This window comes from Rhipicephalus microplus, chromosome X (genome assembly GCF_043290135.1).
Source record: "Rhipicephalus microplus isolate Deutch F79 chromosome X, USDA_Rmic, whole genome shotgun sequence".
NCBI classification, from domain to species: Eukaryota; Metazoa; Arthropoda; class Arachnida; order Ixodida; family Ixodidae; genus Rhipicephalus; species Rhipicephalus microplus.
In genome coordinates, this window is record NC_134710.1 from 59,994,206 (window position 1) to 60,020,854 (window position 26,649).

The window sequence follows — 26,649 nt, forward strand, 5'->3', positions numbered from 1 at the left end:
ATCGACTTGTCACGAGTCGCGTAGAACAAAAGCTCTGCACGTCGCCGGGTGCATGAGAGGACGACGACGACGAACGAACGGGCGGGCGGTGTTTTTGTTTTGTTTTGTTTCTTTTTGCATGGTACGTGCCCGTCGGACCCGTCTCGTGCCCTTGCAGCTGTTCCGGATACGGAAACCACGCGTGTGCCGTCATCGTACACGCTGGCTCAGTCCTAGTGATGTGCGTGAAGAAATTATTTTGCGCGCCCACTTACCCTCGTTTTTTTTTTCGTGTTGATGGATGAATGTGGGCATTGTCTTTGCACGTGTGCGTAATTGAGTGTAGTGACTCGTTGCTATCTTTCCTCGTGCCGAAGCGTGGGCCTCATGCTTGCATGCATGCGCGCTCGCGGAGGTGCCATCGTCATCTCTGGTTCACGTCATAAACATCTTACGGCGGTACATATGCGAGGTACTCGATAGGGGTAGTCGGCGCGATTCACGTACAGTAGAGTATTTGGGCGAGTCTAACGTAACCCGAACTTGGCGCAATAGCTCCGTAAATGATGTGTTCTGCGAATGTACTATACACAGCTAGGTCCCGCTCGGAGTACACAAAGCAACCATGTTGGAAGTGCTTGTGTTCGCTGCTTCTAAGTGCTTGGGTGGTCAGCTGACCATAAAAGGGCCACCAACGGTTCACACGTGGTGTCTAGCAGGTCTTCTTGCCGCCCATAGCCTGGCCCACACGCTGCATGGGTTTGGTTTGCATGCATGCGCACGACAAAATTAAACACGCTTGCATCAATGTATGTCGAACCGAAACTATTGGTCTCAAGGGGTATTTTATACAGTGGTGCATATAGACGTGCAATGCACACCAAGAATTATGCCCTAGTGGAAAGTCTTCACCGAAGCAAAAAAGAGAGAGAGAAAAGTGTGGACTTTTGGTTATAAACGCTCTGGTGTATACCTTGTGGCCAGCAACCTGTTTGCCGTGCGCTCGGCTGAATTGCCTGCATGCTTGCACTTCTGACGCGTTGGCCCATGGATGGAGCCGCCGCAGTCGTTGGCGTGCGTTAATTGCTTCCTTCTGCAAATTTCCGGCTGGCTCGACTCGGTCACATGGGTGGCACATTAGAATTTGAAATGCGCGACACGGATCTCTTTATGGTACAGATTTCGTATATATTCAGATTACAGGCTTCTACTACAAGCGAATGTATTCGTGGATTGAAAGAAAGAGGAAAACGAAGCAAAGGGACGAAGGCTTTTGCTGCGGTGTTAATTTTCCATCAGTGGTGTATGAGGATATTTGCTTCATTGGGGCAATAGAAAATGAAGCGCCGCTTTTTTGTCATATTTCTTTTTTTCTTCTTCTGTTCTCCTTATTCTTGTTTGCAGTGGTCTCTGGATATACGGCCGGCTTTCCGTGGAAGTTTTTTCCTCGGTGCATTTTTATACGAACCATTTTGGTTGAATAACACAAATAAAGCACAGGGTTGTTGCTCCCTTTCGCTCTCTGTGGTACTTGGATTGCGATCTCGTTGATATTGCGTTCGCATGTAGTCGCTAAGCCACTCCGCTGTCTCCGAACCGATCGGAATTCCTTCCAGGGCCGTGTGCGGTGTGTGGTTGCACGTTTTTTTTTTTTTTTTTCTAGGACAACGATCGCAATCTCCTTTTGTTTCCGTCCGCGAACAACTCTCTCGTGGTGCAATTTCATTCTTTCTCGAGTTTTCGTTTGCCGCGTTTGAGGCGAGTGTCGCTTACAGAACTGCGTGCCCCGCCCGAGCTTGCGAACTGAACGTGCGCTAACCCGGGCGGCGCCAATTTGCCCTCAGGCGAAGCGCGGTCTGCGCCGCTGTGTATATATAGTTTAACTGGAGATTGAAAGCGCGCCAAGGCGTTTGCATAATTCCGCTCTTGCGCAGGTTGTCTGAGTGCGTAGCACCACGAGCTGTCGTTTTACAGGCGCTGCTGCGGGCGCGTCTGCGAGCAATTTTGCGCACTTGACTGGACGCAGAGAGGCAGCGTAAGAGCGCGTTCGGGCCGCCGCCGGCGTGGCGTTGTTGAGCCGCTAACCCACTTTGTCTCCCAGATTCGTGCATTTTGCACCCCACCGCGGTGTTAGTACGCCTGAAGGATCCCGCTGCACGAGCCATCGCCGCGTTTTTTTTTTTATCAGCTGAAGACAGCTGAAGTGCGTCATTTTTCATTGGTGCGCGTCATTGTGTTACACAGGGAGTCGTATATATATATATATATATATATATATATATATATATATATATATATATATATATATATATATATATATATATATACATACAGCTATATAGTCTCTGGCAAACCTTAATTGCCCTGTTAAGATGGCACGAGTGCCCCGCCGCGGTGGTCTAGTGGCTAAGGTACTCGGCTGCTGACCCGCAGGTCGCGGGATCGAATCCCGGCTGCGGCGGCTGCATTTCCGATGGAGGCGGAAATGGTGTAGGCCCGTGTGCTCAGATATGGGTGCACGTTAAAGAACCCCAGGTGGTTGAAATTTCTGGAGCCCTCCACTACGGCGTCTCTCATAATCATATGGTGGTTTTGGGACGTTAAACCCCACATATCATCAAGATGGCACGTGTACAGTGTCTAAGCAGGCATTTCCAGGTGGCGAAATCAGTGATACTTTGTTGAAGATCCCGTCTGGAGAACACGGGTGACTGTACGCCTCCACTGTATTGGCGCGGATGTAAAGTCTTTGCCAGCTGACTGCAGTGTGGGCGTCCGTTTTCCGTCACACTGTTACTGCACCGCACACGTGAGCGATGCGCGCTTAACACCATGCGCTCTTAAAGCGCCCCGGATCGGGCGAGGCGGCGGAGGCGATCGAGCCGAGCAGCGAACGTGGCGAGGTGCATTTGCGCCCGTCGCGGCTCGCTTCCCACGCAGTCTGAGCCAAACGAGGCCACGATGCTGCTATGAATTGAGGGGCACTTCTGTGGGCAGAAGGATGAGATTTTTTTATTCCCTTTCAGACTACTTACTACTATAGCAGTATTATAATGGTATTTTGTCGTTCATATAACCAGAAACTAAAAATTATAAATAGATATGGGAAGCTCGAGTTGTAGATTGAAGTGATTAAGCGTGTTTTGAGACGTGAGTGGCGGAGTCCCACGTATTGTCATTTCAAGGCAGCTGTATCTTGCGCGGCAGAAGCAGCCGTACACGTGCCTGCTCAGTTTCCTCGTATGAAATGGATGCAGTGAAAGGATTCACACAAACACTATCGGCATCAAGGAGCTTAGAATGGGGAGTGAAAGAGCAGGGGCCGGATCCGTAAGCAAGGTTGAAGTATAGCGCAGCCCCTGGAGGTCCTTTCCTTCGTGGGTTGCTCGGTCGGCAAAGCCATGGCTGCGTGCACTTTTTGTTTTCCAATAACATCCCCGCAGTCGGTGCGGTATGTCACCATATCCGGCGACGCGTGGCGTTTGCCCCGGCTTTTGTTTTCCCATCTCTCGAAAGCACAGTTTGTGTACGGGTCGGTGGGGGCGCACCTACATATTCGTGCCGTTCGTAGGCGCGCATCTGAATTTATTCATATATATACATCGAAGAGGTCCCATGGCACTGCTTATGCCACTTTCTAACAAAGTCTCGTAACAAGGCAGCTTTGAGCAGCAGCTTGATGCTGAGTAGAGCTAGCTTTTCATGGCTAGCAGCGTTCATTGCACGAAATCACGTGAAATCGTCGTGAGATCCAGATGACAGCTGTCGACACAAACAGACGGGACACCAGATTATTTTGCTTCGAGCTACTTCTTTAACTGCTGCTTCAAAGTCTTCGCTGTTCGTGAGATACCTCCATGCTTATCAGGTGCCCGTCACTCGGGGTGCTATATTGATTAATTGTTGGAGTGATGAACGTAGCTGAGGTTGTGCTCGTACACCGCGCCTTTCGTTCCATACAAGTGAATCGCCTATGCTGGCCCGCGGAAGTTAACATCACCTTGGGGACATTTGTTGCGGACCTTATCTTCGGAAGGAATCGGCGCTGCCGGCGCAACCGAAAGAATTGCTGCTTGCCGAGTCCTTGGCGAATAAGGGCGCGAGCCACTAATTTTCCTCCTGCAAGGCTATAGTGCAGCCAAGCCGTTTCAGAATGGCTGCTTAATTCGATACTTCTCGACGCGCACCATTACACGTGACACGTTCATGCTGCGACTTACGCGCAAGACTCCTTGCATTTCCTTATGCATGGCCGTCACACGTGCATGCAGCACTTTTTAAAATTGTCGTTTTGCCATTAGTCGCCTGTCGGTATTTCGTTCGTGAAGTGAGCCCTTTTTTAGTCTGAGTTTACGCATGCCGCTTTTATGGTGGCAAACAATGGCGCGTGGATCTTTTCGGGACTGCGTCGAAGCGAGTCCTTGTTGCTGACCCTTCACGAGAGCGTCTGCATGTTATTATTGGGCAGGAGCATAGATTGAAGGATTGTAACTTCCTATCTGCCCAACTCGAAAATGAACGCTAAGTGGACACCTTACATGTCTTTGAAACGAGCTTCATTTGAGCGCGTAGATGATCGGTGGAAAGGCTGGTCTGGATAATGGTCGAAGCATTAACACTTGCGTTGATGTCCTATGATAGCTGACGGGTTGGCGCGTAAGATCTCGTCCATCATTCCTGTTGGATGTAGCCAGCTTTCGAAACAGCATAATTTCAGAATTCCTGACACACCATCCTTGACGATAATAATATCGAAATCATTTTTATCTTTTTTTCTGCTTACACTATTCGCGCCCGATTTGAGCCGATTGCCTGCAGTCTCTCCTAAATATCGTGTTTTGTATTCGGAATGTTTGTGCTGACGCAGCATTTGGTGTCGCTCGGAATATGAAAGGCTTCGCTGCGTACCATCCTTTGCACATTAATTAGGGAGCAGGTTCCTGAAACGTTGGCTCTTTTTTTGTTTTATTCTTTTCCATTTCTTCCCGGTCTCTTCTGCCCCGCCGCGGTGACCTAGTGGCTAAGGTACTCGGCTGCTCACCCGCAGGGCGCGGGTTCGAATCCCGGCTGCGGCGGTTGCATTTCCGATGGAGGAGAAAATGCTGTAGGCCCATGTGCTCAGATTTGGGTCACGTTAAGGGACCCCAGGTGGTCTATATTTCCGGAGGCCTCCACTACGGCGTCTCTCATAATCATATGGTGGTTTTGGGACGTTAAACCCCACATATCAATCAATCAATTCCCGATCTCTTCTACTTTCGATGCTTTTGCACGTCACCGGCGACTTTTGCTTGTACAAGTTTATATGTATATACGTACTGATCGGTGTACTTCACATAGTGACGACGGTAGTCACGGCAAACGGGTACCGCTCGTCATTTGGCAAATGCCTTTTCCCCGCACAAGCAAGCCTCCCGCCGTTCTCTCTTTTTTTTTTTTCAGTAATTTCGAGAGTTCTCAACCCAAGCACCGCTGCTTGAGCCTTCCTTCGAACTATAGGATACGTGCTGTCGGCTTCTTGCCGGAATGATCGTGCTGTCAAGTGCACGACGCGCGCTCATATATATGCGTATACAGTGTCGTACACACGTGTACCCTTGCCGTTCCCCGGTTGGGTCGCATTTACTGAGTCATACGTCACCGAGAGCCGGTATATGGACGGCCGGTTATGTAAGCGACTCGTGCGGTGAGTTGGCTTCCGGGTTCCTCTCGCATTTGATAACGCTCCCGGCTCGTCGCCCGCTTTTATTTCGGGGGGCGAGGCGGCTATCGATGGCCTGCCGCGAGGTCGCGATCACGGCGCGGCTGCTGCCTCGTGTCAACAACCTGCGGCCAGCCCTCCGTCGGAATGTCGCCCGCCTTTTCTGCGACACGCGCGCGGACTCGGCAACGGACTGTCCCCCGCCGCGGCCGATTTCCGGCCCCTTGGCTGCGTGCTCGCCCGCGGGGTGCCAGCGGCTCTGACGAAAACGTTAATTGTCCGAGATTGCGCTCTTTATGTAACTTTGTTCGTCTATTTCTCCACGGAAAGCGGAACAGGTTTCGGCCTCAGTACCAGAGGATGCGCCGGCGGCTATCGGCGAAGGCCATCGGAGCTGCACTTTTTCCCGATCGCCCAGTGGCTAACGGTCCGAGAGCGTGACCTCCTCGGCGGGGAAAGCGGATGCTCCGGGGTCCGCCTCTCGTTTTTCTTTGTTTTTCGTGCCACATATCCTGCGCGACATGATTTATACGGCGGGGACGGTCGGGTGGAGGTGGTACAAGCGCTTCCGGTCGCGTGGTCGGATCGGCGCGTGGGTCGGACGCCCTCGTGGCGGGCGAAGCCCCGCGCACGGTGGAAGACGTCGCGCTCTCGCATCTCTCGTCGCTGCGAGGCCAGGTGCGGCAGGCTGAGACGAGCCGCCTGCTCTGCCGCTGGCTGCGGTTTCACTTCGCTTGTCGTTCGGCGCGCAGCTCGCCTTCCAACACCAGATCCGTGTTGGAAAGGGTCCGAACGCCACGCGGAACGGTTTTCGCGACAAATAAAATGTAGCAGCTCCGACAGCTCTCCACGGCTCCGGACGCCTTGAGTGCTACGCACATGCAATCGAAATTTTCGCTGCTACTTCGTGCATTGATCGTGAGAATTGCAACCAAGGACGGCGTTGTATAAGTACGCAAATGTGTGCGTTCACCCGACGTTCGACAAGATTCCGCGCACCAGCGCCGGTTTTAATTGCTCGTTTCTATATACTTTATTTTCTTAAAGAACGGAACGACAGCCTTTCTTACCGTAATCTCTTACTCGTTCTCGTGCGGAAATAAGGCCACGGGACAGAGGCACTGTGTGCATTTGTGCACAGGATACCAGACCGACTATCACCAAAGTCTCCTATCGAGCCGACTTCTTTCTGCGTGTGTTGAGAACCGCCTGGATGTTCTATTTGTTTATTTATTTGATTGTGCACTCTATGTCGTTTCGATGAAGTCTTGTCGTGCGTTGTGTTGGGAGGCAACAACTTCTTCCGTGTGCCCTGTGATTTCAACAACACATACAATGGGTTGGAGCACCGCAACGCCCACAAATACGGTCCTCGCAGATTTTACCAAATTAGCCGGCCTGTCGATTGCTCGGCCAGCGGTTGAGATGGCTTTCGGCAAGGGGGCTGCAACCCTTCTTTAGCCATCGCGTTCGCGTCAACAGAGCTGGGACGTTTGATTGGAAATCTGCAGAAGCTGTCAGCACGCTGTTCGTCTTTCCCACCGTGCACGCTCTTCAGTTCCGCGCACGGCTCTGCGCACCGTGTAGTGTAGAAAATGACGTGGTCGATAGTCGCAGGAGGTTTAAGTGCAGCATTTGTGTGAGCACGCGTTTGCCGGTGTCGTTGACCCTTCGACCGCTTCTCGGCCAACGGTTGTCGCGCGCCGAGTCGTGACTGGGCGCGAGCTGCTCCTGCCAGCTTGTGTTTATAGGGAGGCCAAAGAGAGACCGAACGAGCGCCATTCCGAGCCCGGCTTAGTAAGCGCTCCCTGCATAGAGATTAGTGCGATGCGGCCGCTGAGTAGACGCGCACGACGTCCTTTCCCGGTGGATCTCTCCCGCGGGCGCGCATCTGTGGATGTGACGGCCGGTTGTTCATACCGTTCGGAAGCTGACGCGATGGGCGCTGCATTTCCGCGTCGTGCAGTCTTGGAAAAGCCGTGGCATGCTTGATTTCGCCGGCGCCGTGAACGAAAGGCACTTTCAATGACAGCGCTGCTTCGATCGCTCGTAACTTTTTGCCCGCTGGCCGCGCGCAAGACATTCGAACTGCAAGGAAGCGTTCGTCTTTGACTCGCCAGTGACCGTGTGAAATCATCCTTGGCGTGCACTTTCTCGTTTTTATTTTGCCCCGCAAGCCCGCTGAGCTCGCCTATGAGCAGGGTGATGCGAACTCATCGAACGCTTTTGTGGTTGCCTTGCTGGCGTCTATATAGGATGCTTCGATCAGTCTGACGTTGAGGAGTAATTTACGATTATTTTTGTTTGTGTTCAACTGGTACACAGTGCGTACGTATTATGAATTTTAGCACTCTATACGTAGACTTGACCAGCATCTTGGCTTGATTCGTTCTACTAAATTCATAATATCGTGTGCGTAGTGTTTTTTTTTGTATTATCGCGGTCTGACGCACGTATTCATTTAGAGGCGACGGGGGTAATTCGCCGAAGAGAAATGAGAGCCGTTACTAATGGCTCGCTCGCCTGCGGCGTGCCTCGTACACTGCGATAACCGGTGGCGCTATCTATAAGCACGATCACGCGGTTGCGCAATGGCATTGGTCTCTGGTCACTGCGCGTAGACTTGCGTCCACGCCGACTATAGTTATCTGGGAACGGAGATGCACATGCCTTTAAGTGGCCGAAGAGGAAGTTTCGGATATGAAGAACAATTAGCCCTTTGCGCGTTGAGATGATCGCTTGAGCAAGGGAGGGTGTTTTGGTAATTGTGCGCTTTCGGAAGCTGTCTCCGGAGGACGCTATCGCTGCTTTTATGACTAACCATTTCGACCTCAGTCATTGAACACCCGTTTTCTATATAGGCGCAAGTGAGTGCCCGGCGTAGACAGGAACTTTTTTAGGAGGGTGGGGCACCCCCCTGAAATGGTCACTTTTAGCTCTCAATGCCATAGTGAAAAAAAATCTCGGTGGCGGGGGCACAGGCCTGGTGTGCCACCCCATGGCTACGCCCCTTTAATCCCCACATCTGTCGGTCACATTTCACAAGAGAGTTGCGGAATGGATCCAGTGCTATAGCACTGACCATGGCTTTTTTTTTTATTTTCCTTTGTGGCATGAAGCACGCGAATTGTCGACCGAACTCAACCGATATTGAAGGCAGTTCTGCTCGAGACGGTTCTTTTTCTATGAATGTCGTGACGAACCTGTTTATATATGTCTTGCTCCGCTTGATAGAGATGAGAAAATCGTAAACAGGCGATGGACGCTGGAGCCAGAGCCTACTCCCTGTTTACAAAGTTTTTCATCGCAATCTTCCGTCTTGCCTTTCTTTTGAATCCGCTTACCAGTGCGTTTTTTGTATTTTTTGTTTTAATATGTATTCTTGCTCGGAATTGGTGCTTTCTCGCTTTTCTTTCCTGCTGTCACCATATTTCGCTTGGGACGGAAGGGTTCTGGCGTTTTCTATGTACTTAGCAAAGGTGGCTTGTTGGCCTTGTTGGTATAACATGATCATAAAGTGCGGCACTGAATTGATAAGGTCAAGTTCTCTCTGTACTCCGTGCCCTTTTTCTCTGATCACGAACCTTCATTCTTCGGAGAGCCAATTTCAGCCTAGAGGGCTAATGGGGACCCTTCGGACGTCAAGGCTTGGGAAAAATGGAGGCCTTTTGGCGAGATTAGCAAGAGCGTGACCTGAGTACGTATCAGGTCAACGCCTGTCGAAGAGTGTCTCGTTCGTGCTTCTGGGCCTTTTGTATTGATTTGCTTTGACGAACACGCGTGAAAGGATACGTTGTCAAAAAAGTTTTAAATAGAGAAAAGAAGAAGGGAATGTATTTTTGCGCTCAGCGGTCACTTCCGCGTGCTGTACCGTTGATGTGCAGCTCTTCCCGTCAAGTTGGTGGCGGCCGCAAACAGGTTCCCCCAGTTCCAAGCTTTGGCGTGCGCGATTCACTGGCGCCTGTCGATACACTATCGACGCAAGGGACGTACTTTCGATCGGGGCGTGCTCTGGCATGCGGGCGACGCCAGCACGATGCGGAGTCTTATCGCATCTGGAAGCGGTCCCTTGTACGACGCCACCCTTGCCTCTGGGTCGGGCAGGCCTCTCTGTTGTTTCGTGCTGCGGTTCTTCTCTCGACGCCTTCGGGCGTGAACGTTATTGGCGCGCCGTTATAGGCGATACCGTGCAACCTGTGGCCGCTATGTATACGCACTGGCGAGAAGATGGGCCTCCCGTCGCGGGGCTTCCTGTGGCGCCTTGCCGTCTGTGCCTCAGCGCAGCTCCTCTCCGAGTTCCAGGTCAATCAAGTGCACCGCCTCGGCTCATGTCGCAGCGACCGCAGAACGCCGAAGTTCGGAAGGTGGTATTCGGAGCGACCCGGTTCGTTTGGTCGCTGCATTTTTTTTCCCCTCCGCATCATGCAGGGAAGGGTGATTGGCGCAAGTCATCCCGTGTATTGCCGTGTAGTGTTTGTTGGCGGGCTTGCGTCGCAGCTGCCCGTGAGTGCCCGCGCACGTGTTCGGGAGCCCATCGAGCGGCTCGCCATCCCGTATGCAGCTTTCGATGCGAGCCTGCGCGTCCTTGAAGGAGCGAGCGCGTAGGCGAGGCCTGCCTAACCCTGGAATGCTCGAGCGGTTTTTCTCCGGTTGGTTTGCCTCCCCTCCCACGGTAGCAGCCACGCGATTGGTGTGCAAGCACGCGCGCGTCGCACTGCGGAACGATGCACTCCGGCTCCCATGTATGGCGGCGGGCTAGCGCTGCACGGCCTTTTGTTCTTGCTGGGCCGCAAAGCACGTCCCACGCGTTTACCTGCCGATATCCGACGCTGGGTGGGATTTCACGTAGCCCGCGGCTGCTGCGTCGCGGCCCGAAGTCGGGTGGGCTCCTTGCCAGAGGTAGTGCACGCCCAAGTCGCGGTGCGACACAGTTGTGCAACGCCATTCCCGCGGGTTACGTGCACACTGTCGTCTCGAATCAGAGCGGGCTCGCTCCTTTGAGCGGATGACGTGGACGGCGGGGGTGCGGTGCGCACGTTTCGAGGCTCGCGTTGTGTACGCGTCCGAGCGCGGCACACAATGGAGGCGCATTAACGGGGCTCTGCCGCAACCGCCCTGATGAACAGTGGTGGCAGCGTGCGCAGACTCGGGTGCGTCGTGTACAGCGTGTCGGAGATGGCTGTCAGCTAGATCGGCTTACGGCTTGAGTCGGCTGTGTGTGCGGCGAGAGCAGCAGCTGGAGCGCGAAACACGAGCCGTATATGCGGGCTATGTAGTCGACGTCGTCCGTGCGCATCAGTTTCTTACGCCAGTCTCTTCCTTTGTGGTGGAAAATGCGCCAAAACGTGCGAAGAAGTGACTGCAAGGGTAGGGCGCCTTTCGTATACCGCAAGCAACAACTATATTCTCAGCAACAACCTCTCCCTACGGCTGACTGTTGTTGCCGCATTGAAGCCTTGCTCTGCTTGCATTTGTAGAAATGCTTATCATGGCAGTACATCAAAGATGGCACTTTAGGATGAAGGCGAAATACTAGCGGCCGTGTACTGTGCGACATCAGTGCACGTTAAAGGACACCACATGGTTCAAATTTCCGGAGGCCTCCGCTACGTTGTGCATCGTAATCGTATCGTGGTTATGGGCCTTGTAACCTGAATTATTATTATTATTATTATTATCTATTAGTATTATACTTTGTGGCAATTTAATAATAGGCACTTTACTTTTCTCACAGTAATCGTTTGTAAGCAGCTTTCAGCAAACAAATCATAATACGCGTACATTCGTATAATAGCAAATAGTGTTATATACGTGTGTTACTCAAATAATCGTCGAACGCGGGAGGGGTGCGGAGAGAGATTGCGAGTCCCCGTACTTGAGCAGGCCATTTAGACTAAGTATACTGACGCCGTGTCGAGTGGTGATTCCCGGTGTCCTGCAGTCCTCGTCTAATTATGAAGCCAACCCTGGAACGTGTGTCGTATATGAAAATAGCGCACTGCTTCGCCGCCACGTATCGTGCGTGCGTTGGGCGGCCACAGCCGAGTTCGTCTCTCTCTGCCCTTCACGCACGGCGACTGCGACGCATTGGTGAGCACTGATAATGAGACGGCTTGTCCTCGTTACAGGTTCGAGTGTTATCGGGGGTATACGCCCAACGTCGCCGCCTCCCGTTGCACAGTGTATGGAGCGAAGCTGGCGTGTTTTAACCTTACATCGATTCCCCCCCAATGCGCGTGGAACAACGTTGAAAAAATGCACTTTATGGTGTACTTGTTACGCGTGAAGGGGAGTGCGGGGCGATTCATTATACATCATTACACGTCCAGGTCGTCGTTTCTTTTTCGCTCGCAACATTGCGTGTATTGGTTGTTGTTACATTTCTTCGTATCAATCTGGCCCCACCGCGGTGGTTTAGTGGTGAAGGTACTCGGCTGCAGACTCGCGGGATCGAATCCCGGCTGCGGCGGCTGCATTTCCGATGCAGACGGAAATGTTTAGGCCCCTGTGCTCAGATTCAGGCGCACGTTAAAGGACCCCAAGTGGTCGAAATTTCCGGAGCCCCCTACTACGGCGTCTCTCATGATCATGTGATGGTTTTGGGACGCTAAACGCTACATATCAATCAATCAATCAATTCGTATCAATCTGTTTCTGTTCTAAATACCAGCGCACAAAGTAAGCCGGCTGCTAATCCTTCCACATTGCTCCTTCTTGTTGAAGCGTCCTCGCTGTTACTCGGTTTTATTCTAACGCTTCTGGCTCACTGGCGGTGTGCTTTTTTTTTCTTGAAAAAATGGTGTTTTGTCTGGAATTATATGTGCTAGTCACTTCCCGCGTGCTTTACCCAAACAAAACACATATATACGCAGCGATAAAGGGGCGAGTGTGGTCGCATTTATGCTTTTTTTTTCACCCGTAATTTCCGCGATCCAGGGCGGATAGAGTGGCATAAATAAGGCGGCGGCTACTGAAGTGTGCCATGCACCACTTCGCGCGGAACAGCGGGTGTTCAGATCGCGGACGTGAGATGCCGCGGCCGATAGCCTACGGCAGCCTGTTCCCACTCGACGGGCTGGCCCCGGTCGTCTACCGTTCGCGTGTCGGTTACGGTAGGTTGCGCACGAGTAAATCATCGCCGTCCGGGCCTGGCATCCGCCGTCACGAAGATGTCAGCCCGTGGGCAAAGTGCAGAAGCCATCTGCCGTGCGCTGGTGACTCGCCAATCGTACGACCCCTTCCCGCGGGGCAGTAAGTATTCGACACTTCCACGACGGGAGCGTTATTCAGGAGAGAAGAGAGGGAGAGAGAGAAAGAAAGCAGAGACTCTTTGGCGTTTTTTTAAAAGCACATCACGCTTCGTTTGCCGCACACTCTTTTTAAAGCGTTTTTTTTTTCTTCTGAACAATGACGATGCAGTTGCATTATTTGGCGGAGCGCAGTTCGCAGAGATGCTGAATGCGCCAATCATTCATTTTCCTAGTGGGGATCAACACACTCGTGGCAATATTATCGTCGATAACACTATACAAGAGTGCTTTAGTATCTCAATAGACCATGCGCTGGTTGCAACATGTATAGCGGTAGCAGTGCAGTGATTACGCGCCAAAATGCGACCGAGCCGTCGTTGACTGAGGGTGTTAGCCTCAGTTCCCACTGTCAGTCAACGGTGGCATTCGAACTTCGACCGCGCTGTCGTGCAATGCGCTCTCGGTAAAACCGCGGCACTGATCATTGTCCCGAGTCGCAAGCAAGCATGCACACCCCGCTAGGACCGCTCGTTCCCAGCACAGCCGGATGCTGAGCCGCACGTGTCCAGGCGGGCTGCCCCCGGTGTGCTGGGACGTTGCGGAAGAACGCCCCTTCCAGGAGCGCCCCGGGGTCTCGGCCGGTGTTCCAGGAGCCGCGAACACGGCGCACTCACCGGGTGGTACGGAGAGAAGCGCAGGGGCCGTCGAGGTGTTTAATCCTTTGGGCAAGAGCGGCACGGCGACTGTACGGCGGGGGCCTCCTTCTGGCCGACTGGTTCTCTGGCGCGGCCTGCGCGCCCTTCTGCGCGGGCAAGAAGGCGGCCTCCTCGCCGTCCGGGTGAGGGCGGCCGTGCCATTGGGCCCGCAAGGTGTGGTCTCCTTCTCGACCCCTGTTGACAAGGGGCCGTGTTTGCCGTCCTGTAGACCGCCAAGCAGCGCCTACTCTTATTGATTTTTTTTTATGTCGTTCTCAGCGTCATCTAGGACGTTCTCGAGTCTCACCCGTTGTCCGTAAGGCGTTACGAAAGAGAGAACACCGTTGTGTAAACCGCAGGAATGTCTCGTTTTGTCTTGGCGTCGATTGGTTGCACCGTGCTCAATGCGGTGGACCCAAATCACGTTCCTTTCTTCTTTCTTTTTTTTTTCTTTTCGTGTCGCTCACTGCGTGCGGTCGTCTCCGCGTTGTGACATATCAGCATTGGGGAAGCTCAGCTGCTACCTCTTCCTACGAAAACAAATTACGCAATGAAAATCTCTTCGTATATTCTATCTCGCAAGAATTTGCCAATCCTTGCTCTTTCGGAAACGTGCTCGTTATGTTTCCTGCCTTGTATACCGCTTTTGCCCTGCTTGATTTTTGCTTTTTTTATTTCGGCAGCTTGTTTTCCGACAATTTTTTTTTTAATCTTTTAGATGGTGCAACACGTTAAATACAAACTTCTTCGCTTGCATGAGTGTGTCTGAGGAAGTGAGAAGAAAAGCGCGACACTGGTCGCTAAATCAATTTGCGTGCGCATTTCGAGGTGCCGAAATGCAACCGCTTTTTCGCAGCTGGTGCGTAGAAAATCTTCCCAGAAAAAAAAAAACGCGTCGGTCGATTCTCTTTACCTGACTTGTTGGCGAACTATAGTGAAGATGCGAAAGCAAATCGGTCGAGTCGAGTGCGCAGCGCGTCATCGGCGCCAGCAGCAACGGCGGCACCGTCTGAGGCGGAACTGTGGTTTCCCCCGCGCTTTTCGAATTACCCGGCGAAAGGTTGCTCGGTACATTGAGGCTTGCTGTGGCCACGCTGCCGTGCTTCGCAGTCGCGCTCGTTAAAAAAAGGGAAAGTAGAAGACCCATTCGGGCTGGGATGCTTGTCTCTCTCTGGAAGGGGAGGATGCCATGTTCTCTGCAGTTTCGTACTGGAGACTGCTCCTTCGGGGCGTGCCTTCCGAGGCGCCGTTGCAGGAATGCACAGGTGGGCAGCCTTTTGTTGCACGGCCCACGTCCGAGAACTTTTTCCTTCCCCAGAACGCGGGAAGCTGCGCGGACAAAAGACTGCTTTGACGGCGTCCGACATCAGGGTCAGCTTTTGCTTTCTTCGTCGAAAACGGGCGGAGGGAAGAGAGAGATAGCGAAAGTAAATAAATAACGTTACCGCCAGTGCCGCCGCCACTTTGTAAGCAGTTGCGGTTTGTTTTCTTGTTTTTTTTTCCGCCTGCCGAGTCTTTCCGCACTGTGCGCCGCCCGAAGTGCGCGCGATATTCGTTGAAAGGCGAAGCGGTCTCGATTAAGAAAATACCGCGGGCTCCGCGTTATGAAAAGCGCGCCAAAAATAGCGCCGAGAAAGGTGCATTTCGGGCTCCGCCCCACTTGCGAAAAGAATGGAAGCCAGCTTATTTGCCTCTCGTACGCGGCTGTTTCTTTTCTTTTTTTTCTGTCACGCGCAGCATGACGCCACGCACGTGCGCCTTTTCGGCGTCTCTCGAGTGTACGGAGACGCGCTGTAAAATTGGCTTCGCCTTGGTGTCACCGAATCTTGGGGTCGCTATATTGGCACCGTATACTGGGGGGCGTGCGCAGTCTCCTTCCATATTTTGGAAGAGATATGAAAATGGGAAGGAGCCATTATGAGCAACCGCATGGTAATATTTATTCAGAAAGGCAAATAGAAACAGCAACCAACGAGGTTCAGAATAATCACACAGGATTACTAAGGTACGAGTCAAATCAACCGGGAAAAGGAGACAAAAACGTAAGAGCTGCTTGCATGGGGAAGTAAAGAGAGCCACAGTAAGACATCAGGAAGCCTGCAGGGAACACAGGTATACTAAACAGAGGCGTGAACCGGAAGATGATGTCGAAAGAAAATGGGATAACTTTTTGAGCTGCAGAAGGGAAGCGTCCGATCTGATCAGTGAAAAGATTAGAAGAAAGGGGGACCAGCGGATGGTGGAAGTAAACAAAGGATAGAGAGGCAGCTGCAAAGTTTTAAAACCATCTCAATTTCTGAGTAATAAGACAACAATAGAACAGAGGTTTATAACTACAGTTCAAGGGGTTAGACTAGAAGAGGATGAGGCAATGGAATATATAAGAACAACGACGGGAGAGATGGAGAGAGAGAGAGAGAGAGAGAAATTACTGTTTATTTATAAACAGTGTCCTGAGCGAGGCTCGGTATCACCCTAAGGTGGGAGGCTTCCCTAGTCCAGGAACCCTCTGGCTTCGACTGCCCTCTTGGCCCTGGTGACGAGTTTTTGCTGGTCTTCCAGGTCCTCGAGGACGAGCTTGGCCTCCCACATTTCGATTAGGTAGTCGTTGTTTGTTCTCGGTGTTTGGTCCCTCTCCGGTTGCATGTCGTGGTTTGCATGGCACTGGAATTCCTGGAGCTAATGTGCCAGGGTGTCCGGTACGCTGCAGAGCGGGCACATGTCGCCTTGTGTCGTTGGGTATAGGCGGTGTATTAATATTCCATGTATGTACGTGTTGCTTTGCAGGCGTCTGAAGATCATGCTTTCTTCTTAGGTCAGTTTTGGATGGGGTGGAGGGTATACCCGTCGCTCCAAGTTTGTGGTGTTGAAGTAGCGACGAGTAGGCTTTTTGTACTACCTCTATCTCCGCAGCCACGGATCAGGTATCCTTTGGTCCCCGGGCAGCCCGGCTTGCGTGCTCGTGGGCAGTGGCATGGGCTGCTTCATTTTGCTGTAGACCCTCGTGTCCAGGAATCCAGATTACGCAGGTAGAAGGAAGTGGAGACCTTCGCCGTTGCAGGATGTTAAATGCATCGGCTGAGACGTGGCCCATCGCATAATTCCCACAAGCGCCTTGCGAGTCAGTAAAGATCACCGCGGTGTCTTTACATGTGGTGGTGACGAGAGTGACTGCCGCTTCTTCCGCTGCATCTTAGTTGCGTGCCATAACCGTGGCCGACGCTCTGTCGGCCTTGAGAGTCTACGACGCTGATGGCATACGCGTTTCTACGGGGATACTTGGCCGCGTCGGTATAGCGTGCGTCCGCGTCTTGCCTGAACTTTCATTGAAAAGCTTCTGCTCTAGCCTTTCGTCTACCTTTGTGGAATGTGGCGTGCATGTTGCGTAGGATAGGCGCGATGGACAGGGACTCTCGAACGTCCACCGGGATGCGCTTTTTCCGTTCTGCATCCGCAACGAATCATTCGCTGTAGTTGAGATACCGGAGTATTGACCTCCCAGTGGGCGTGAGCTTGAGTCGTTCCAGCTGGCTGTTCTTGTGAGCCTCCGCGAGCTATTGCCACGTGTTGTGGACACCCATCTTAAGAAGTCGTGAAGTAGAAGCCTTGGATAGTTGTCTCAAGGTGGCTTTGGTTGCCTTTCGTATCATAATATTAAGTTTTTCTATTTTCGCGGTTTTTAAACTGAGGTATGGCGTGCCGTACGGGATGCGGCTGGTGAGCAGAGCTTGCATTATTCGTAGGGTGTCGTGTTCTTTAAGCCCATTGCGTTGATCTGCGATCCTCTTGAAAAGGTGCGTGAGATGCGAGAGAGTTCTTTGGAGTCTCGGTATGGTGACCGCTCCCGATCCATCTTTGTGTATGTGAAGGCCAAGCACCTGTAGCGTATCAACTTTCTGAATAATTGTCCCGTTGAGGGTGACGCAAGGGTCGGGCTCTTCGTATATTGGAGGCCTGCCTCTCGTCCTTGCTTTGAGTACAAGATGCTCAGACTTCTCGGGGGTACAGTTTAGGCCGCAGTGTCGGAGATACCTTTCGATGGTGTTTACGGCATCTTGTAAGCAGCTCTCTTGTCTCCCGATGCTCGAAGCCTTGGTCCAGAAGGTGATGTCGTCAGCGTACATCGCGTGCCGTACATCTGGTATTTTGTCGAGAACCTTAGGCAGATTGATCATGGCCACGTTGAACAGTAGCGGTTACATGACCGAACCCTGTGGCGTGCCTCTTTTAGGTAGTTGGAGGCTTTTGCTGTGGATGTTCCAGATGCCCACAGTTGCTATATGGTCCGTCAGAAAGTTTCGGACATACGTGTAGGTCCTAACACCGCAGCCGTGTAGGTCCTAACACCGCGAGGTTCGTGAAGATTGCGTCATGGCTTACGTTGTCGAAGGCCCCCTTGACATTGACACCGAGTATTGAGTACTTTGTTCGGTGACTGAGGTGATCAAGGAGGTCTTCTTTGGGTAGAAGGAGCACGTCGTGCGCCGAGAGCTGCTGTCTGAAGGCGAACATTGTATCTGGTAGGTGCCCATTATCTTCTACGTGCAAGGTCAAGTGGTCATGTTCAAATAGCTTTCGCACACACGAGGTGAGGGAAATCGGGCGAAAATTCTCAATGCTGATAGGTTTGTTAGGCTTGGGAATCATGGTGATCTCCGAGTGTTTCCAAACCGCAGGCAGCTCTCCTTTCTCCCAGAAATAGTTGTGATATTGGAGAAGAGCTGTGGTGGCCTGGTGTGGTAAGTTGCGCAAGTGTTTGTTGACAATGCGGTCTTTTCCGGGGCTGGTATTTCTTGTCAACTTCGATAGGGCAGCGTAAAGTCCCGCCTGCGTGAAGGGCTGGTCGAGGTCAGGGTTTGGTGTTCCCGCATATTCTTTGGTGTTAAATGACGTGACAGTGGGTGCGTCTCCGCAAATCTTTTTCACCAATTCTTGAAGGAGATAGTCTTCCGATCCGGCGTATAGTTGTGAATAAGCTTGTGAAGATGCTGCTTCTGTGTCGCTTTGGAGGAAACGCTGCATGCACCATACCGGATGAAGATGGGCCAATCAGCGCAGTGGCTCCACTGGGACAACGAGAGTGGGAAAGGGCAGATAAGATGGTTCCTAATAGCACATCAACAGGCCCGGACGGCATCCCAATTATGATAATAAAGAAACTAGGGCCAAACTGTAAGCAAACATTGAGACAGCGAGCAAAGCAATAATGGATGGCGAAGCTCCTAATGGAACTAAGCAGAATTAGCATGATCTATAAAAGAAATGGGGACAAAGCTGATGTAAACAACTACAGTCATATAACAGTGACATCAGTAGTTTATAGGCTGGTGATGCAAATACGGCTGCTGACCCGCAGGGCGCGGGTTCGAATCCCGGCTGCGGCGGCTGCATTTCCGATGGAGGCGGAAATGTTGTAGGCCCGTGTGTTCAGATTTGGGTGCACGTTAAAGAACCCCAGGTGGTCGAAATTTCCGGAGCCCTCCACTACGGCGTCTCTCATAATCATACACTGTAAACAGAAATAAGCCGAGATGGGAGTAAATGACCTTGTCCTCTAGCGCACGCCCAGATGGGAGTTTTAAAAAACCGTCCGGAGGGAGTAAAAAATTTACTCCCCATCAGTAGGGGGTTTTTGTATGGTGCCAGGGGAGTTTTTATTTACATCCATTGGGGAACTTTTTCAGGTCAGTATGGGAGTAAATTTTTTGCATCGACAAAGAAAAAAAATTACGTCAGCAGCCATACCATGCACAAGCGTAACTTTAATTACATAACATTTAATGCGCACAACAATGATTACAGTACACAAACATTATCACAACGTTCACGTTATATCACAACACTCGCACTCACCACAGCTTGCCACACGCAGTACACACCTACCATATAGTCACCGGGTATATATATGCACCACATTTTTACCTCCCGTGTAGCCCTGGTGAAAGCCTTTTTTCGCCATTAATTAGGCAATAAATACGCACGGCGTAAGTATGAACTTGCGGTGGTCTGATGTAAGCACTTCAACACACATGCCTTTTATCCTAAGCCTGCCTAATATTTATTATTTTTTTACTATAGCGAAAAAGTTTCATCAGTTGACGCTCTGTCGTACGGGCTGAATTTGCATTAGCAGTACTGTTTGTGGACCCGTAAAATGCACGGAATCATACACAAAGTGCGCGCGGCCTTGAATGAACACATTAACGAGGCACACTTAGCAGCTCAAGCGATGAACCGAGGTAGACCGCCGCTACCGCGTTCGACGACTAGGCCTCACTCACGAGTACGGCACGGTGATTCGATGAATGAGAGGTGGCGATCACAAAATGCTTGCTGATGTGCAGTTTACGTCTCGTTTTTCCTATGCACAGAAATAGGTGTCCGCTATCCACGCAGTTTAAGCTACGGAGCGATAGACTTAAACGAATGAGACGGTTCGCAGTCGCTGTTCCCGTTGCTCGCATGCATTGCATGTATAGCTCGCAGAGCTCGCCACGGCGGCCGGTGCGCAGTGCGAGCTCGATACGATGCCGGCTTGATACTGACGCCATAGCGAGGCCTTCCTACCGCTTAGATGTTGCAGCCGGTGAAATACCGGTGACACTCCGAGAAGCTACTATCGGCGGAGACGGGGCGAGCGCGTCGCCGGCGCAACTCTCAGACTGGTTGCCGGCCAGCCTGCCGTAGTCGAGCGAAGCCTACTTCGAACCGCTTGGAAGTTTTACGGTGCAATCGCTGACGATCGTACTCTGCCTCGTTCGGCGCTCGCCTTGTAGTTAGTCATTGACAGCTGCGGTTGCAAGGCGCAGAAGACTGTTATACATCCCAGCAGCCTTCATTTTTTGTGAAACACATTCTTTGCATCGCCGGTGGTCGGTGCTAGCTCGTAGCGCTTGCCGCGGTGGCCGGCGCGCAGTGCGAGTTCGATACGATGCCGGCTTGATACCGACGGCATAGCGAGGCCTTCTTACCACTTAGATGTTACAGCCGGTGAAATACCGGTGACACTCCGAGAAGCCACTATCGGCGGAGACGGGGCGAGCGCGTCGCCGGCGCAACTCTCAGACCGGTTGCCGGCCAGCCTGCCGTAGTCGAGCGAAGCCTACTTCAGACCACTTTGAAGTTTCTGATGGTGAAACTCCAGGAGCAGCCGCTGACGATCGTAACAGCTTACTTTTGCTACCATTAATTTATTCTTCAAAGTTTTTTGTTACTCGGCCCTTTGAAGCGCGGCATTCACGACGTTTCGTTGAGGAATCAGACCAATGTGCAGCGTGGTTTAACGGTGCGAAATATATTGAAATGTTCCCAGTAAATACCAATCAGTCGTTGCTATTCTTCGGTGCACTTATAATATCGTTGCCTGTTGACAGATGCTTACACGGTTAGCCACACAAAGCACATGTGTTTCACACCGACGTGCAAACATATGCCCGTACACACACATACACACACACAAACACACGCACACACACACACACACACACACACACACACGTCACGCCCAAAGAGGGTTTTTAAAGCTCCTATAGGGAGTTTGTAACCACGTGACCTGAACTCCCTGGGGAGTTTAACAAGGTCATGTCGTTCATAAACTCTGTGATTAAGGAGGGGGCGTTTTACGATGACATGTGCCGAGTTCACTCCCTACCAGGGAGTAAATAATTGAGGCAGGGGAGTTTTGTGGGCTTATGTGCTGGAGAAACTCCCATCTCGGCTAACTTTTGCTTACAGTGTATGGTGGTTTTGGGACGTTAAACCCCACATATCAATCAGTGGTGATGCAAATAGTAAAGGAAAGACTACAGACATGGGTAGAGAATGAAGGGGTGCTGGGAGAACTACAATACACAATGGGTTCCGGAAACGAAGGAGGTTGGAGGAAAATCTGTTCTCATTGATGCAGCGTATTGAAATAGCGGAAAAAGAACACAGACCCCTGTGGCTGGAATTTCTAGATATCAAGGGAGCTTATGATAGTGTGATTCAAAAAGAGTTGTCGGGAATATTGGACGCACTAGATGTGGAAGATCGAAGAACTAATCTTCTAGAGAACATCTATAGAAGTAACAAGGTAGATTTAAAATGGGAAGAGCAGGTATCCGAACTTATAGAGATACAAACAACGCGGGCTTTGACAGGGATGTCCCTTGTCACCTTTGTTATTTATGCTGTATCTACAAGGACTAGAAGCGAAATTGAAAGGGAGTTGACTCGGCTTCAGCCTCTCTTTTGCCAAGCGAGGAAAACACGTTGAACAGTCATTACCAGCATAGATGTATGCAGGCATAGTATTAATTGCCGGCAACAGAGAAAATCTGCAGGAATTGATAGACATCTGTGGTAAAGAGGGCGATAGGTTAAATTTGAAGTTCAGCAGGGGAAAATTGGCCATCATGTTTTTTAGTGATAACAAATGTGGCGAGCATAAGATAAAGGAAGTCACGCTAGACATAGTGGACAAATGCAGATATTTAGGCGTGTGGATAAACAACGGGGCTGAGTATATTAAGGGATCACAAAAGATACGTAATGACTAAGGGTAACAGTAATGCAGTTTAGTGAAAAATAGGGCACTGTGGTACTAGTGACCTTGTGAGAGGGATTTGGAAAGGTGTCATGGTCCCGGGTTTGACGTTCGGCAATGCCGTCTTGTGCATGAAATCACAAGTTCAAGCAAGATTGGAAATTAAACGATGTGGCATGGGTAGACTTGCTTTGGGAGTACGCGGGGATATCCCATATCAGGGGGTACAGGGTGACATGGGATGGACATCGTTAGAGTGCAGGGAAGCTAGCAGCAAGATAGAATTTGAGGAGCGATTGAGAAAAAATGGAAAGGAGCGTTGGGCTAGGAAAGTTTTCAGCTACTTGTAGATTAATAATGTGGATACTAAATGGAGGAAGTGAACTTGAAAATTATCAATCAAGTATTCATACAACAGCAGAATACCAAGCCAAAAGGAAACATCGGTTAAGAAGAAGGTGAAGGAAAGAGAGAGGGGTATGTGGAAGACTAGAATGCTTACGAAATCATCACTGGAGACCTATACCGAACTTTTAAGCAGGAAGTTGCAAAAGAAAAGATCTACGATGATTCTCGGAGTAGTTTTCTGCTCTTCGAGACCAGAACGGGAGTATTGCGGACAAAGACGTACCGAGCCAAATACGAAGGCACAGACACGTATGTAATGCGCATGCAGAGAGGAGGAGGAAACGGCTGAACATGTGATAATGTTTCATTATAGTGATCCACTCTATAGTCTAAGATAATGGCTTGGAATTTTTCAAAGCATTGGGGTTTAGGGACAGTGAAGACAAAATAGGCTTTAAACGGGTAGAAATAACCAGGAGGAGGCTAACGGACTGGTGGCTACAATCAAGACGCGAGTGAAATTCAATCCTTGAACACATAGTGATAGTACTTAACTTTTAGGTGGCGTGAGCCGCCGGCCGATTAAAAGGGCACAGCCGGATACATCCATCCCAAACATCCGTGTGTAGGAATAGTATGGCTGCATTGGATGAAGCTGTGGTTGTAATTCTTTTTTTATTGTTGACTTTCTCTACTGGCTCTAAACACGCAAGGTGTATTCTGTATACGTATCGTTAACGTCGTGTGGCCTCATCAGAAGCGTGGAATTTGCGTGAGAACGCGAACGTGAAGCAGCGACCGTGAGATGCCGCCATCAAGGCTGAAAGAGAGAACCATTACTTTTTTCCAGTTTTTCGGCATTTCTTTCGGATGACACAATGAACAGCGGATCTCGGGGGCAGGCCGAGAAGGGGGAATGAGGGGGCGTGTTACCTTAAAGTAACGACGTCCGTTTTTTTCCGCCGTAGAAGGAAAGCTCGGAGGAGCTTGGATCTCCACTCTCGGTGGATGGTTTGAGCATCCGTGGGCGGATTGCGGTTCTGGCTGTGTGTGTGTGGGGGGGGGGGGGGGGCGCACACGAGAACATCTGTGCCGCGTAACATCGCGTATATAGGTTCCGATCAACTTCTGTCAGAGTGGCGAGCATAATTACGCCTCTAGAATGCTTTTATAAAAAAAAGTTCATGTTGGGAGCGCCCACAGTATGCTCTGGGAGCGCCAATGTGTACCTGATTTTTTTTTTCATTGTTGAGCGATGCCCCGTTGCAGTCCACCCGCTCAGGTGGTCTAGTGGCTAAAGCACTCGGCTGCTAACCCGCAGGTTTTCCCGGCTGCGGCGGCTGCATTTCCGATGGAGGCGGAAATGTTGTAGGCCCGTGTGCTCAGATTTGGGTGCACGGTAAAGAACTCCAGGTGGTCGAAATTTCCGGAGCCCACCATTACGGCGTCTCTCATAATCTTATGGTTGTTTTGGGACGTTAAACTCTAAGAATTATTATTAATATTATTATCCGTTGCAGGGGCGTAAATCATAGGGGCTTCAACGAATTCCTGACACTACTTGTGTTCAGGCGGGCGAGAGGGGGGCACCATGCCAGTGTCCCTTACTTGAAGTTTAGCTTTTCGAACATCATGATGAAATTGACTGACTGTTAAATGTCGGGCACTCTCCGTAAAACCAACTCTGAAATCTGGAGCTTTTCCATAGAGAAGATACAAAGTAAAGAAGTAAAAGCTGCTTTCCGTGTCCCTGGGCACTGTAGAGCGAAGAGCTTTCTGAAATGTTATCTGTAGACGTGCTGCTTATGTTTATTACGTCTGGCTGTAAAATAGGCGAAAATGCCGTAGGCCTGTCTGCTCAGAATTGGGTGCACGTTAAAGAACCCCGCAGGTGGTCGAAATTTCCGGAGCCCTCCACTACGGCGTCTGTCATAATCATATGGTGGAACCCCACAAATCAATCAATCTTGCTGTAAAATGCGAGAAAAGTTAAGATCGGCCAATCATCTGGTAATATTTATGTCGAACGTTTTATGGCAGCCATTGGCGATGAAGTATGAGTCCGATTGATGCTCCGTGATTGCAATATTTCAAAGAAATCACCCGGGAACACGAACAAGCTTTCGGGCAAGTTATCGTGGAAGGCTATGTTCAACAAGTTTACAGGATGAAGAACGGAGCTGAGATTAAAGAAAAGTTGTATCTTGGCGCGTTACAGCAAGAAAGTGTGGGCATTTATTTTCATCTGATTGTTTAACCCGAATGACAGAAAAAAAAGTATGCTAGAGCGTCCACGAGTGTGTATATATATATATATATATATATATATATATATATATATATATATATATATATATATATATATATATATATATATATATATATATACACACTCGTGGACTTTAACTTTACCAGCACTGCCGTTAGATCAAGTCCCCTGACCCGGCGCTGTGACCCATACTCGCTTTTATATTTAATTTCAAAGTACGGTTTTAATTCATTCATAATTAGAAATAAAGTTATGTTTATAAAAAAAATAGCCGCCGTGGCAAGATGTGTGTCCTCCCTTTTGATTTTTCCGGATTTACGCCGCTGTCGCCTTGTCTTTTGTCTCGCTTCGTTGCCTATAGTTGCGGCTTCTGTTATGCTCCGCCGATCGCGAGCCGATTCGTGATCGGCCCATACCATACGTCGGCGGCGGTGAGTGAAACCGCGCCAAGTTGTAGTACGCGCCCTGCCTCTTAGTCGAAGCTAATGTCTGGTCGCGAGTACGTCGGCCTCGCTCCAGCCTTCTGCCGCGCGCGGAAGAGGAAACTGCCGGTCCTGCTGGGGCGTAAACAGGCAGCCTTTTCCTCCGCGACGCGCCAGAATCGAAGGCTGCTCAGCGCACTTAAGTTGTGCCCGCTGCAGGGTATTGCGAGTCGCGTGTTGCTTGAGCCGTAACGATTACTGCTCCTGTTCTGCGCCGAATAACGACGCCTGTCTCGTCGGGGGACTGCCTCTCGTGTTACCATTCTAACGCGAACGAAATGGAATTTCCCCCCGAGGAGCTTGTTTTATGCTATACGCAACCAGGTAAAATTGTACCGACAATTATGGGCTGGTAAGACAGTGAGCGTTAGTTGTCTCTAATTGTAGCTTACTAATGGTGACATAACTTGAAATGAAGTGGACGCATGATCTCTTGGACGGGGAACGTGGTTTTTCGTTCACTTCAGCTCATTTCAATTTACTTCACAATTAGCACAATATAGTTGAAGATCACAATGGGTGATAGTGAAACTGTGGCTCACGCGAAGGATTGTTGGCTACGGCGCCCGTCTGCATCGACTTCCGGCTCGAGGCGCCCGATCCGCCGTACGGGCTCTCTTGCCAGTGCCGTTCCTTTCTGTGTGTTCCATATATATAGCACTCGTGGTACCCATTTCTGAGAAATCGCTGCATAATGCTTTGGAATGCTATGCAGCTTAGTTGAAAAAATAAGTGCAGTCATTTCGAGATAGTTATAACGGTGCGAGCGGTAATTTGTTCATTTGAGCGGCATCCAACTGCGGACACACATGATTGTTTTACAGCGAAGCGTGTTATTGCACGTCTACTGTCACAAATTTTCTGCGCATCATAGCATCATTAAATGTATGTCCAGTCGTCTTCATATTGCTCACGAGTAAAATATTTATTTCCCTTTGCGTTACATCCCGGGTTTGATACAATGAATTGCAATATAGTAAACCGTTTCTTACTCTAAAAATCAAATGTGCTCGTAATTTTTACGCCTCCACATCTCTCTTCACGTGAGGTGTTCCCTCACACGCTGGAGCATTGTGTTTTAGTGCATGCGAAATATTCTCCGCACTCAGCATACATTTGTGTAACACATAGCCTTTAAGGCTATGAGTCGGGAGTGTAACACAGCCTATATCGGCACTTCATGTTTCAAGTCTGACGGAGACGCCATACCATGCTACTCATTGGTTCGCCCCGCCGCGGTGGTCTAGTGGCTAAGGTAGTCGGCTGCTGACCCGCAGGTCGCGGGTTCAAATCCCTGCTGCGGCGGCTGCACTTCCGATGGAGGCGGAAATGTCGTAGGCCCGTGTGCTCAGATTTGGGTGCACGTTAAAGAACCCCAGGTGGTCAAAATTTCCGGAG

At 50.6% G+C, this 26,649-nt stretch overlaps 2 protein-coding genes across 4 annotated transcripts in view; one reads left to right on the forward strand and one right to left on the reverse strand.

Moving 5' to 3' along the window:
• Positions 1-13,717, reverse strand: part of LOC119176091 (uncharacterized) — a 42,087-nt gene extending 28,370 nt beyond the window's left edge. Inside the window, exon 1 of the mRNA XM_037427220.2 lies at positions 13,605-13,717. The gene's annotated coding sequence lies outside the window, so the exon portion shown is untranslated. The remainder of the gene's footprint in view (positions 1-13,604) is intronic.
• Positions 1-26,649, forward strand: part of Rab3GAP1 (RAB3 GTPase activating protein subunit 1) — a 358,494-nt gene that overhangs the window by 119,417 nt on the left and 212,428 nt on the right. The window lies entirely within an intron of this gene.